Raw genomic sequence first — 14280 nt, 5'->3', positions numbered from 1 at the left:
GTTTCCTGCCTAATATTTTGCACAGCTACCGGCCCACCAGTTTTTTATTAACCAATGGGAGTATTACATATGCATAGTGTAGAAAAGAATTTTTCCACAGCAAGCACCTGAATGGAAATTCTGGCACTCCACATGCACCAGTCGAAGAACACCTCATTGGCAGTTCTAACATCCCATCACCAGCAATGAAGAGACAACTCTTTGGAATGTCTTTCCTGAGTGTTCATGAGGATGGCAATCAGCCTACTCCAATCATCGTGAGTTTCACTTTAGGTTTCTACAGCACTTTTCAGCATAGTTTCTGAGAACCTCTGTTTTCAGTGAATTATAAAACTGATGCATGTTTAGATAACCCATCCATGAGGGTGAGATCCTTTTACAATAGTGCCTCAAAGAATTTAATCCCGCTGAAACTAGAGATATTTAATTCAAGAAATGAGAAAAGAACGAACAAAGACCATAATAACAAAAACCTACACTATTCCATGTCTCCCACTAATTTCTACAAAGACTCAAACCCACCAGCTTGTTGGAGGAGATGGGTCTATTGGTGAGACCCTCTGAGGCCCCAAACCTCAACCCTTCTGCCTTTTTTCATGATTCCATGGGATCTTCATTAATATCATTGCATCTGAGATCATTCCATATTATAATTCAAAATATGTAGAATGTTTTGTTTTGTGTTACAATGGAATTATGCATTCTAAAGTTCTGTTCTGTGCTATATATTAACATTTTCATCCTAGTAGAATGTATTTACAAGCCACCTAATAGGGCATGAGATATTTTAAATATGAGTCAATTGCTTTTGAGAATATATATTTATTGTGTGTCATTCATTTTAGCACTATACTCTGTGTCAGGAATTAATGTTGCATGTAAACAAGTTTATCATGTGAGATACATGATAATTACTGCCCACACCTTGTGTATTTTACAATATTTTCTGGTAACCATGAATATAATCATCCCAATTTTGATACTAGAGAAAATATTCAGTAAGGTTATATATGGTACTCATTTTTACGTACTGAAACCATGGAAGAGGAATTTAAATTCCCTTGGTTTCCTGACTGTGACAGCATCTTATGACATTGATAGTTAAGATTAAGAAGTCACAGACAAAGGAAATGAAAACGTCAAAGGAAGTGTAATGAAATAAAGCTTTTCTTCTTAAGATTCAGAGTGCAGGACAGACAGGAAGTAATTATAATGGTTGGGGCACTGGACGGGAAAATATCATTAGTAACTGAGAATGGCATGCTTGAGAAAGACATTCATAGAAGAGAAGGCAAAATAAGAGGGGACCATCCACCCAAATGCTTGGGAAACAGAAGTATGATCCATTGCTGAGGAATAACTGATTACAACAATACCCTAATGTTTCAAATTTGGAAAAATTAAATAGGGAGAAAATCGATTTGGAAGCAAAAAAGAGAGAAACAAAGGGAAAGGAAGAAAAGTTCAAAATCTTTATTCCTTCCAGTTTTAACTCTGCAGCAGTGCTTGCCATTGCTCTGGTTCACAATAGGAGATACACTAGTGCTTCAACCTGTGGATCTGTAACAATAGATGCTTGTCTATCTCACACAGGACAGGTTCTCTATTGATGAAAAGGAACCATATAAGGAGAAAGTCTTCAGGAAAACAGTCAACAGATCCTTCTAACCTCAAAGTAAAGCTTGATTCTGGGAAGGAAGTCAACTTGAGTGAGGAATGGGTCATTGTTGTAGCATCTGTCTTAAAGAAAGTAAAAAAGTTTTGGCATCCTTCACACTCAGCATCTCTCTAGAGAAGCACAAATCCTTTCCTTCCTAGAGAGAAGGTAGTTTCCTTCAACAAGATGACCTAAGGATAAGAGGCATGGATGATAAGTCTGAGAAGCTAAGGATTCATCACAAAGACACAGTTAAAGAACATTCTGTTAGAAGTTAACTTTCCCATATGTTAGATCTGCTTTGGTTTGCCATTGCAAAGGACTCCTTTGATTTCAACTCTGACCACACCATGTGAGGTAATAACAAAACAAGTAAGAATAGTGGTATAATTGTGACTTACAAATCATATTTTAAATCATGTATGCCATATATTCCTTAAAAAGTACCAACAGTTCACCTGTAACAGGTTTGCAGAGAATTTATGTTGCCCTCTATCCACAACATACATGAAATTGTTTCCTTCTCTACCAATAATAATAATAATAATAATAATAATAATAATAATAATAAGCAAGTACTTTTGCATTTTCCAGATGTTGTCATCCTAATCCCATGTTAGATAACCAAGAATTAGACTAGCCTACTCAAGAATATCCTACCACATTGAACTTGCCATGGATCTGTCTATAAGTAGTGGCTCTAGAGAAAATACCATTGGTTTATTTTAATTGGTCCTTGTTGGGAGTTAACCACTCCATAGACTCTGTAGCTATGGCCCCAGACATCAAGGGGAGAGATAAAATTTGCCAGAATTAACAGTTTCCAACATTCAAAATCAGGTATATTGTTAACACAAGTAATTCTTTGTGTAGAGTTAAGCTGAGGTTCACAGTTGATCTTCTTTATTTGAAAATATTTGTTTCATTGATTTGAGGAAATATATAGAAAAACTCATTTTATATGAATTAATATAAATATATAATTAACAATATTTGTATCAAGATGACTGTTTATGTTTCATTTAGCAGTGAGCAACAGAACAACTTCTGAAGGTCATAGTGTTCTCTAGAACCAACAATTGGAGGATCACTGAGTCAGCATCTGGATGGCCAAGCTATCTTCCTGCCCTCGATTTCCCCAGTAACTGGAGACTTGAATCCCCAGAACTCCACTGGGCTACATCCTTTTCTTTCTATATTATTCCACTGACAGCTATTTTTGGAAGCCACTTACAGCATTTATCAGAATTTATTTGAATCTTCTGGTTTTTTCCTGAAATGAGAATTCCTTTAAACCGTATTGACTGTACCACCATCAACCAAGAGAAACTCAAAGTGATGCTTTTAGAGTATGGACTTTGGCACTGAGTAAGAACTTCTCAATTTCCAACTCATTCCGTTCCATGTGAGGGTTTCCTTCTACCTCCCACTTATCCATAATTCATAAAAGCTTATTATATGGCTTATTATATTCCTTCTGTTCATCTATGTTAGTTACCAATATTGTTTTACTTATTTTTATTTTGTGCTGTATATTACATTCTTTATTGTTATAATAAATGTCATTCAATAATTTGATTGCTTAGACTTTTCCTTGATTCTCTATAGTCTGGCTAACTTCTCCTCTACCTCATTAACTCAGAGCCACTAGAATCACATCATTAGTCTTTTCTTTGAACTCCCATTACATGAAGGGATTTAAGAAACTGGTTTTCTCCATAATCCCTTCAAGTTTCATACTTAGTTTAGTAGGTCTGACAATACTATTTACAAAGGTAATATCCTGGTATTCTTAACTAAAGACAACCTTATATTTTATGGGTTCATAAGGGAAGTATTTCCAGTCTGTAAATTCAAGGCTTCAAATAATTAACACGATTAGGTGGTGTTTGTGTGTGTGCATTGTTAGCATCTCCAGCCTCCTTACAACTTCATCAAGTAAGTGTAATTAATTGGTTTTGTAAAATCACCACAGAATTTATTCTGATATACTCATAGATACCACTTTTACCCCTTTGAAAGTCACCAAATGGTAATCACACAAGCATGAAGATAAATGGAACTGCTGGAGCCTGTGAATCTGAAAATTATAAATCAGACAGCTCAAAGGTTGAACATGGAGCACATGGCTGTAGAGATACAAACACAAAGACTTCTGAATGTTCTGTTGCCAGGAAAGAACAACGCTGACTTCTTCCAATAAATCCACTGGTTGAATTCAGTTTGCAAGTATTGTACTGAGAATTTCTTTACTTATATTCATAAGGGATATTGATCTACAATTTTATTTTTGTTGAGTCTTTATGTGGCTTTGATATCAGGGTTATGGTGGCTTAGTAAAAAGAATTAGGAAGTTTGTCTTTCAGTCTCTCATTTGAGGAATAATGTGAGGCATACTGGATGAGTTCTTTAAGGCCTGGTGTCATTCTGTGCTGAAACTGTTTAGCTCTGGATATCTGGGGTTGTGAGATTTTTAATTAGTGCTTCTATTTCACAAGGATTATGGGTCAGTTTAAATTGTTAATTTCATCTTAAACTTAATGGATCACATATGTTGTTCTTTAGTTACAGTTATAGGAATAAAAACTAGAGAAGGGGGCGGGGGTGAGTGGTCATAGGTGAGAGTCCCAAGTGAGTGCAGTCCCAAGGTAAGCAACCACGTGGGAGAGTATAGCAGGTTGCATTTCTGGGGAGGGTGACTCAGGTGGGAGGGAATAACACATCAGGCAGATAGAACTTAAATGAGGAGTTTATTTAGAAAGGGGAGTGAGGAAGAAGGGAAGAGACATAGAGGCACCAGGAACAGAAGAGGAGAGAGGGGGAGAGACAGAGAAGGAGAAAAAAAGAGGGGGATAGATGGTGGCCAATGGAAAGTAGGAGAGAGAAGAGAAAGCAAAAGAGAAAGCAAAAGAGTGCGAAAGTGGGCAGGGGTCTGAGTTTTAAAGGGGTCCTTTACACCTCCCTGCAGATTAGTACTCATGGAACCCTGGGCTGACCAGAGTACTGCTTGAGTGCATTCTGCCAGGTGACAGGGGCAGGCCAGCACAGCGTAATGCCTGAATCCTTACAACATCCATTTTATTTGTTTTCCACTTTTGTGAAATGCAGATTGTTAAAGTATGTCCTTATGATTCCTGAGTTTCCTCAAGATCTGCTGTAAAGCCTTCCATTTCATTTCTAATTTCATTAATCTGGATACTATCACTCAGTTTGTAGGTTAACTTGGCTATGGTTTTCCCAAACTTGTTGGCTTCTCTGTGGGACCAAATTTTCATTTTATTTAGTCTTTGTTTTGTTTGTGTTTGTTGTTGTGTTTCATTTGATTTAATTCATCCATGGATTTTATTACGTTATTCCCATATATGTTCTTTTTGAGTAATAATCTTCTACAAGTGTCATCAAGTTATTAATATGATTCACTCCAGTATTTTCATCTAGGCATTTAGTGCTTTGAACTTATCTCTTAGTCCTACCTTCATTGTACCGTATAGTTTTGGATATGCTCTGTTTTCATTTTCATTGAATTCTCTATGTTTTTAATTTCTTTGTGGGTTTTGTCTTAACTCACTGTTCATTCAGGAGTGAGTAGTTCAGCTTCAATGAGTTTGTATATTCCCTGCTTTTATTGTTCTTGACATTCAGCTTTAATTCATGGTGGTGAGATAAAATACAGAACGATTTTTCAAGTTTCTTATAGCTGTTGAGAGTTGCTTTATCTCCTTATTCACAGTTAGTTTGGAGAAAGCTCCATGAGCTGTTGGGAAAAAAAAGTATATTCTTTAGTGTTTGGGTGGGACATTCTACAGATGCCTTTTATACCCATTTGAGTTATGACCTTATATACTCCACTGTTTCTCAATTTAGATTTGGTAACCATGCTAGAATCAATGGGTGATTCTACCAGTAATAGTATTTCTATTACAACTTTGGTGTGTTAGTGTTTAGTACATAAATGTTTGGAATTGTCATATCTTCTCACTGTATTTTTCCTTTATTTAGTATATGGTGACCTTCTCTGCCTCCTTATTTATTTATTGTGTGAAGTTTATTTTGTCAGATATAAAACCAATTATGCCTGCTTGCTTTTTGGGACTATTTACATGGAATACATTTATCTTCCTTTTATGTTATATGATGTCCATCCTTGATGTTGAAGTGTATTTTTAGAGCAGAAAGATGGATCCTGTTTTCTAATCCAAACTCTTAAGTCTGTGTATTTTTATTGCAGAAGGAAGTTTGTTTGTAATGCCGAGTGTTATTAATGTGTAGTGTTTATTATCACTGTTATTTTGTTGTTGTCATGTGCCTTTAACCCTCCTATGATAAACTGTTATAGGATTATTTATCATTTATGTCCTTATTTGTTGTTAACCTATCAATCCTGTCTTCAGACTGGAGTTTCCCTATTGTAGACTTGGATTGCTGGATAGGCATTGCTCAATGTTGATTTTATTGAGAAATGTTTCTCTTCTTCTGTTCATGTGAATGACTCTTTTTTTTTTTTTTAAATTTCCTATGTTACATATTGATCCCAGTTCCCTCTCCCTCCCATGGTCTCCTGAACCTCCCTTCCCCCATTTCCTAACCACTCCCCAGAGAGGGTGATGCCTTCAGGAGGGATCATCAAAATATGTCATTTGGGGTAGGTCCTAGGCCCTCCTCCTTGTCTCTAGGCTGAGTATCCCTCCATGGGGAATGTGCTCCCGAAGTCCTTTTGTGCACCAGGGATACATCCTGATTCTTCTGTCAGAGGTCCCAGAGACTGCCCAGGCCTTCTAACTGAGACCCATGTTAGGGGGTCTGGGCCAGTCCTATGCTAGTTTCCCAGCTATAGCCTGGGTTCCATGAGCTCCCCTTGTTTAGGTCAGCTATCTCTATGGGTTTCTGCAATCTGGTCTTGACCCCTTTGCTCATCACTTTTCCCTCCCTGCAACTGAATTCCGGGAGGTCAGCTCAGAGTTTAGCTGTGTCTGCTTCTGCTTCCATCAGCTACTAGATGAAGGCTCTGTGATGGCATATGAGTTAGTTATCAATCTCATTACCATGGAAGGGCATTTAAGGTAGCCTCTCCACTATTGCTCAGATTGTTAATTGGGGTCATCCTTGTAGGTCTCTAGACAGTTTTCTCTTCAAAACTATAATGGTTTCCTCTATTATGGTAACTCTTTTCTTGATCTCCTCTTTTCCTTCCCTAACTCAATCTTCCTGCTCCCTCATGCTCTCCTCTCTTCTCCCTTTCTCTTTCTCCTAACCCACTCTCTACTCACTGCCTCCTCCTCCTCCTAATATGTTCAGGAGATCTTGTCCCTTTACCCTTCTGTGTAGGACCATATATGTGTCTCTTAGGGTCTTCCTTGTTTCCTAGCTTCTCTGGCGGTGTAAATTGTAGGCTTGGCGATCCTTTGCTCTATGTCTAAAAGCCATATATGAATGAGTACATATCATGTTCGTCTTTTTGTGACTGGGTTACCTCACTCAGAATGGTTTCTTCTAGTTCCATCCATTTGCCTGTGAATTTCAAGATTCCATTTTTGTTGTTGTTTTGTTTTTTTCTGCTCAGTAGTAGTACTCCATTGTGTAAATGTACCACATTTTCTTTATCCAACCTTCAGTTGTTTCCAGGTTCTTGCTATTGCAAATAATGCTGCTATGAATATAGTTAAACAGATGTCTTAGTTGCATGGATGTGGATCATATGGGTACATGCTTAAGAGTGGAATTGCTGGATCCTGTGGTAGACTGATACCCATTTTCCTGAGGAACCGCCATACTGATCTTCAAAATGGCTATACGAGTTTGCACTCCCACCAGCAGTGGAGGAGTATTCCCCTCTCTCCACATCCTCTCCAGCATACACTGTCATTGGTGTTTCTTATTTTAGCCATTCTGACAGGAGTAAGATGGTATCTCAGAGTTGCCTTGATTTGCATTTCCCTGATGGCTAAGGATGTTGAGAATTTTCTTAATTAATTGTCTTTCAGCCATTTTGGATTACTCTATTGAGAATTCTCTATTCAGTTCTGTACCCTACTTTTTAATTGGATTATTTGTCTTTTTGGTGACTAGTTTCTTGAATTCTTTGTATATTTTGGAGATCAGCCTTCTGTCAGATGTGAGGTTGGTGTTTTATCTTGTTGTTGGTGTTTATCTGGTGGTTTGTGGGCTGCTGTTTTATCTTGTTGACTGAGTTCTTTGCCTTACAGAAGGGTCTCAGTTTCAGGATGTCCCATGTATTAATTTTTGATCTCAATGTCTGTACTACTGGTGTTATGTTCAAGAAGCAGTTTCCTGTACCAAATCATCTCAGTTTCTCTTCTAAGAGGTTCAGTGTGGCTGAATTTATGTTGAGGTCTTTGATCCATTTGGACTTGTTTTGTGCATGAAGACAGACATGGCTCTATCTGCAGTCTTCTACACACCAGCATCCAGTTATGCCAGTACCATTTGTTGAAGATGCTTTCCTCTTTCCATTTTGTAATTTTAGCTACTTTGTCAAAAATCAGGTGTGTGAGTTAATATCTGGATTTTCAATTTGATTCCATTGGTCTACCTGTCTATTTTTGTGCCAGTGTCAAGCTGTTTTCAGGACTATAGCTCTATAGTAGAGCATGAAGTCATGGATGGTGATGCCTCCAGAAGTTTCTTTATTGTACAGGGTTGTTTTGGCTATCCTGGGTCTTTTGTTTTTCCATATAAAGTTGAATATTGTCCTTTCAAGGTCTGTTAAGAATTGTGCTGGGACTTTGATGGGGATTGTATTGAATCTGTAGATTGCTTTAGGCAAGATTGCAATTTTTACTATATTGGTCCTACCATTTTCTGGTATCTTATTTAATTTCTTTCTTTAAAAACACAAAGCTCTTGCTATATAGGTGTTGTTCTTTCATTACATTTATAAAAATAAAAGCTGGAGAAGGGAGGAGGGGTGGTTCTGAGTGAGGGTCCCAAGTGAGTGGGGTCCCAAGGTAAGGGACCATGTGGGAGAGCATAGCAGGTTCCATAGTAGGTGAGGTGGAGGGAACAACACGCCAGGTAGACAGAGCTTAAATGAGTTTATTTAGAAAGGGGAGTGAGGGAGAAGAGGCACCAGGAACAGAAGAGAGAGGGGGGAAGGGGGGAGAGAAGAAAAGGGGGATAGCTGGTGGCCAACCAAAAGCAAGAGAGAGAGGAGAGGAGAGGAGAGGAGAGGAGAGGAGAGAGAGAGAGAGAGAGAGAGAGAGAGAGAGAGAGAGAGAGAGACAGAGAGCGCAAAAAGAGAGCATAAGTAGGCAGGGGTCTGACTTTTAAAGGGGTCCTTTACACCTGCCTGCAGACTAGTACTCATGACCCTGGGCTGAACAAAGTACTGCCTGAGTGCATTCTGCCAGGTGACAAGGGCAGGCCAGCATAATGCCTGAATCCTTACATTCTCACCTTTAATTTATTAAAAAGGTGAGGAGTTAGGAGTTAGGTATGGCAGGTTAGGGAATAGGGACGTTGGCCATGTGTGTCTTGCCCATCATTAGGGAGCAGGGTCAGCAGAATGCCAGTTTCCAACAATAGGTCTTTCATTTGTTTGGTTAGCATCACCCCAAGATTATTTTATGTTGTTTGTGGCTATTTTCTTGGGTAAAGTTCTAGGATAGCATCTGATATTTTTGACAGGTTCCAAACATCTTCCCACATCCTCTGTATTTACAATATTTACTGAAAATTCAAATGTTAGTCTAATGGATTAGCCTTTATATGTGATTTGGTCTTTTCCTTTGCAGCTTTTAGTATTTTCTCTGTACATTTAATCTTTTGATTATTATGTATCATAGAGGATTTCTTTCCTGATCCTCTCTGTTTGGTGTTCTGTATGCTTATTGGTTTTTTTTTAATACTTTATTTTAGGGAAGAATATTTTCAGACATATAACATACAAGTATTTTGTTTTGTTCAATATAGTCAGCATGAACTCAGACTAAGGTCCTACAAGAAGGAATCAAAACTGAACCACCCACTGACCTCACACCAGATTAGCAGCTGGCAATGAATAACATCATAGCAGAATATGCTATTTTGAAACAGAATATCTCTGTTACCCAGGTATGCCTCAAATTTGTGATTTTTTTTCTGAATCAGTTTTCTAAAAGCTAGCATTATAAGTATAACACCTTTAGATGATCACAAAACAAATACAAGTAAATAAAACATTTAATGTGTGTGGGTGTGTGTGTGTGCACATGTGTGCGTGCGTGCGCATGCATGAGTGCGTGTACATGGGGGTAAAGCAGCACATGTGTGTAAAAAAGAGGACAACATGCTAGAGTTGTATCTCTCCTTCCTGAAACCTGAACTCAGGGAATCTGAGGTCAACAAGTTTGGCAGCAAGTGCTTTTACCATTAGAACTATCTTCCCAGCTCAAAGCTGAGGGCTTTGAAAATCAATCAGAGGTTTACAAAAGAGGTCAGAACTCAGCTGGGCACCCTGGTGTACACTTATAATTCCAGAACTTTGGATATGGAGTCAAAAGGATTTTGAATTTTAGGACAGCTTTGTCTACCTAGCAAGACCCTGTCTTTAAACAATGCAAATAAACATCATAAATGTCCATTATGGTGGACCACATCTTTGATCTCAGTATTTTGTAAGCTGAGGCAGGAAGATAACTATGAGTTTCAGACCAGCCTGCAGTATCCATTGGCCCTGTGTCAAAATGTTTCCTTCCCAAAGGAGACAGATAGTTCCTTTTTTACTATTTCCTAACCTAAGGAATGTCTATCCATTTCATTTCGTAGTGTAAAACCAGTATTTAAAATGAGAAGACCATGCTGAATAGGCTAGCTTATGCCTCAGTTCTCCACAGGCTGCCGGCTGTTCCATGAAGTCAGCTCTGCTCTTATCATAAATTCCCAGAATCCCTTTGGAAGATGGTCACCAGATTGCTTACCAGGAAACCCTGGCTTCTCCCACAAACCTGTACTGGGGATGAGTTAACCCCAGGGAGGCATAGTCTTTCTACTTTCTCACACCCACTTATTACCCACAGGATCATCATGGACTTACACAACTCCTCTGAAGCATCTTATAGGCTCTAGGACAATACCCCAGGGAGGTACAATGTCCTCTCCCAACAGGGCACTCCATCTCTGTCCAAGAAAAGAGCAAGGCCCTGTAGCTATGAGTTCCCTTCTCCTGGCCTGTATAGCTGAGAGCTGTACCATACCAAAGGCTTACTTTGGTGGTTACAAGAAAAACAAATAAACAACAACAACAAAACTATTAGAACCATGAAGGGCCAGAAGGAAAGAATGTGGGTCAAGGTCTCAGAGACTCCTCTTGAGTCTGCCTTTCTCCCTCCCTCTCACCTCTCTGGATTAGGGTGAGTGTAAACAGAACCAGTGATCCTGTCTTCTTTTCATTCTTCAATTCTGGAGGGACAGTGAGAGTGCTCTATGTCTCCAGATCATTCCCTTTGGTCGTTCTTCCAGCATACCTCAACCCTAGAGGTAGATTGCAGAGGGGATGTCCTAGGAAAGAGAAGAGTAATGGCAGTGTCAGTTTATGAGGTATAGTCCTTCATCTTGAGACATGCCAGTTTCCCTCCCTCTCACCCCAACCTCAGGTCAATTGGTCAAGAGTCACTATATTTTAAATAGAAATGTTTATAATGAAAATCAATACTTGCAGGATTGTTTCATGAAATTACTCTCATATTCATGACAAGAAAATTTAGAAAACTATCATAGGAGCATTGTTTATTTTGTTATTGGAATACACAAATAACTACTTCTCCATCCTCTTCCCCATAGATTGATGAGTCTGGAGTGGAGGATTTGATACTTGACATCCCTTTTGGGGCTGAGGCATATGCAAACTCAAAGTATTTTCAGATTCTATTTAACAGAATGCCCAAGAGTAACAAAACAAATGACAGAAAGGATGATTATTGTTGTTGGGAGTGCAATCTGAAAGAGTCACTATGAAATTCAATGGGGAGGTTCCTCAAAAAGATGGAAATATGTATGCCTCAATATCCAGCTCTACCAATGTTGGACATGTACTCAATGGTCTTTACATCTCACTATAGATGTTTACTCATCCACATCACATATTCAAAGCAGCCTACATGTATATCACCCATAAGCAATAAAACTATGGCTCCCTTACACAATCAAATAGTATTCATCTATTAAGAAAAATGAAATCATGACATTAGCAGTTAAATAGAAGGAATTAGAAACAATCACCCTAAATAAGGTTCATGCAATGTTGGCAGGAAAGTTGCTCAAGGTAACTTTTGTGTTGGTATTTTAGACAGATGGATAAATATACAGAACATGTCCAAAGAATTAATGCTTTATCCGAGAGAAATTTCCTCCTACACAACCACATCACACAATGTCACTGATTAATAGGGTTGGTACTACCTACAGTGTCATGCTTCAGCTGTTCTACAGGGCCCTTTCACATCTTTAAAAACCAGCAATACCTAGGTGATTCTTACACATTATCAAACTCAGCTGCCACCACAAGATGTATAGACTTCTCCTCCTCTTGACCATAGCTTATTGTGTGTTGGCACTGAGAAAAACATGTCTCAGAAGATTTCACCTCAATGATGCTGGTTTCTTCTTAATCCACAATTACTCAGGTTCAGCTGAGGAGCATCACCTGTCCCAGCAAAACGATGGTTTGCTCCAATGGTTCTAGGTTCTTGTTAATGGCAACCATTTCTTCAGCCCAAGCTGACCAGAACCATAGATGCTTAATACATAATAGCACACTGATGGCTGGCAGACCTTTACTTCATTCTGAACCTTCACATTCAGGCCTGCATCATCTCCACTATCTCATCATTATCTTCCAAAGTTCCCACAATAGCTCATTAAGCTCTAAGTACTCAATAGTTTTTCCAGCCAAAAGTTCCAAATTCTTTCTTCAACCATCCCCAAATTAATATAGGCAGTGTCTTAGGATTTCTATTGCTGTTATAAAGCACCGTGACCAAATACAATTGGGGAGGAAAGGGTCTATGGTAGCTCACTGTTCCTTCTTACAGTCTATCATCAAAGAAAATCATGGGCAACAACTCCAGGCAAGAACCTCTATTCTGTAACTAAACAGAGGTGGTGGAGGAACACTGATTGCTGGAGTGGTCATCATGGTGCTCTCAGCCTGACCTCTTATTACATCTAGGACCAACAGCCCAGGACTCATTCACTGTGTCAAGATGACAAACAAAATCCAACAGCTAGAACAATTAACTCCTTGTCATTTGGACACAAATATATCACTATTCAACTATAATGTTATTTCTTGTTTATCATCCATATCATATATTAGTCAATATCTCAATACAAAACACATTCCACATTTTAAAATGTTAACATTTCCCCATAAACACTCCCATATACCCTGACCTAGTCACGTTGAAGGCCTCTTTATTCATTACTTGCTATTGTACATGTATATGTATAAACATATATATCCCCTAATGTATCAGTTCTCTACAATGTTACCTGCATGCATGTTTTCATGGCTGACCATATAGCATGAGGAACCAATAGATGTGGAAGAGCACCTCTCCTTCTCCCAGACTCCCAACTCTTTGTACAGAGTTGATGTCTTGTGGGCTTTTCCCCAAGTCTTCAAATTCAGGGGAGGAAGAATTATGGGAGCCAAAGGTACCAAGGACACCACCAGAAAATCTAGAGAATCAACTAACTTGAGCTCATAGGGACTCAGAGCCTGAACTGACAACCTGAGAGTTACATGGGACTGACCCAGGCACTTTGCATATATTTTCCAGTTATGCAGCTTGGTCCTCTTGTGGGACTCCTAAGAGACTCCCTTTCATTTCCTCCATCCATCCATCTACCCCATCCTCACTCATTCACAAATTCTCATTCTTTTTCTTATCACTACATAAGTGCATAAATGTATAAATGCAACCTGCTGAGTTTGTTTAGTGTTGCTTTGATCTCTATGATTTCAGAGATAACCACTGGAATTGGATTACAAATTTTTCAGTTTATCCCTTGGAAAGTTAATACTTTCTCTCCCTCCATCCTTACTTGCCTGTATTTCTTTGTTTTGGGATAGGTACATGATATTAGAATGTCTATTGATATTGTTTAGACATCCATAGAGTTAGAGCATCATAGATAAAAATTCTTTGTTATTTTTAGAAGACACAAACTCCCAGTAGACTTTTTGGTCCTCTGTCTCAGCCTGTTTCTGCTCCTTTCTGTATTGTTCTCTACTAGTTGTGTAGAAGATGTATCCAATGGGTCCCAGTATCAGACAAAATATTATTGTATTTGGACCAATTGTGGGGTTTGGTGAGATTCTTTGATGAGGGTGAGAGCTTATCTAACACTTATCTGTGAGCATATACATGTGTAGATATATTTAGCATTCAGTTAAAATTCTGGTGGATTATTGAGTAGAGGTGATAGGTTCTCCTCTAAGATCTATGATGTCACAGTTTCCAGGAAGTTGTTTAGGTTTCTAGTACCAGACTTATTTCCATTCTGTTGAACTGGCCTTAAGTCCAATTAAACAGCTGTTAGTTACCATGAGGATATGAGGCCACTATGGCACCCTTAGGGATACCTTGTCATGCTAGTTATTGTAGTTGTTTATAGATACAGCT

The sequence above is a fragment of the Phodopus roborovskii genome, unplaced genomic scaffold, assembly GCF_943737965.1.
Source record: "Phodopus roborovskii unplaced genomic scaffold, PHOROB, whole genome shotgun sequence".
Classification (NCBI taxonomy): domain Eukaryota; kingdom Metazoa; phylum Chordata; class Mammalia; order Rodentia; family Cricetidae; genus Phodopus; species Phodopus roborovskii.
This window is presented reverse-complemented; position numbering follows the sequence as displayed.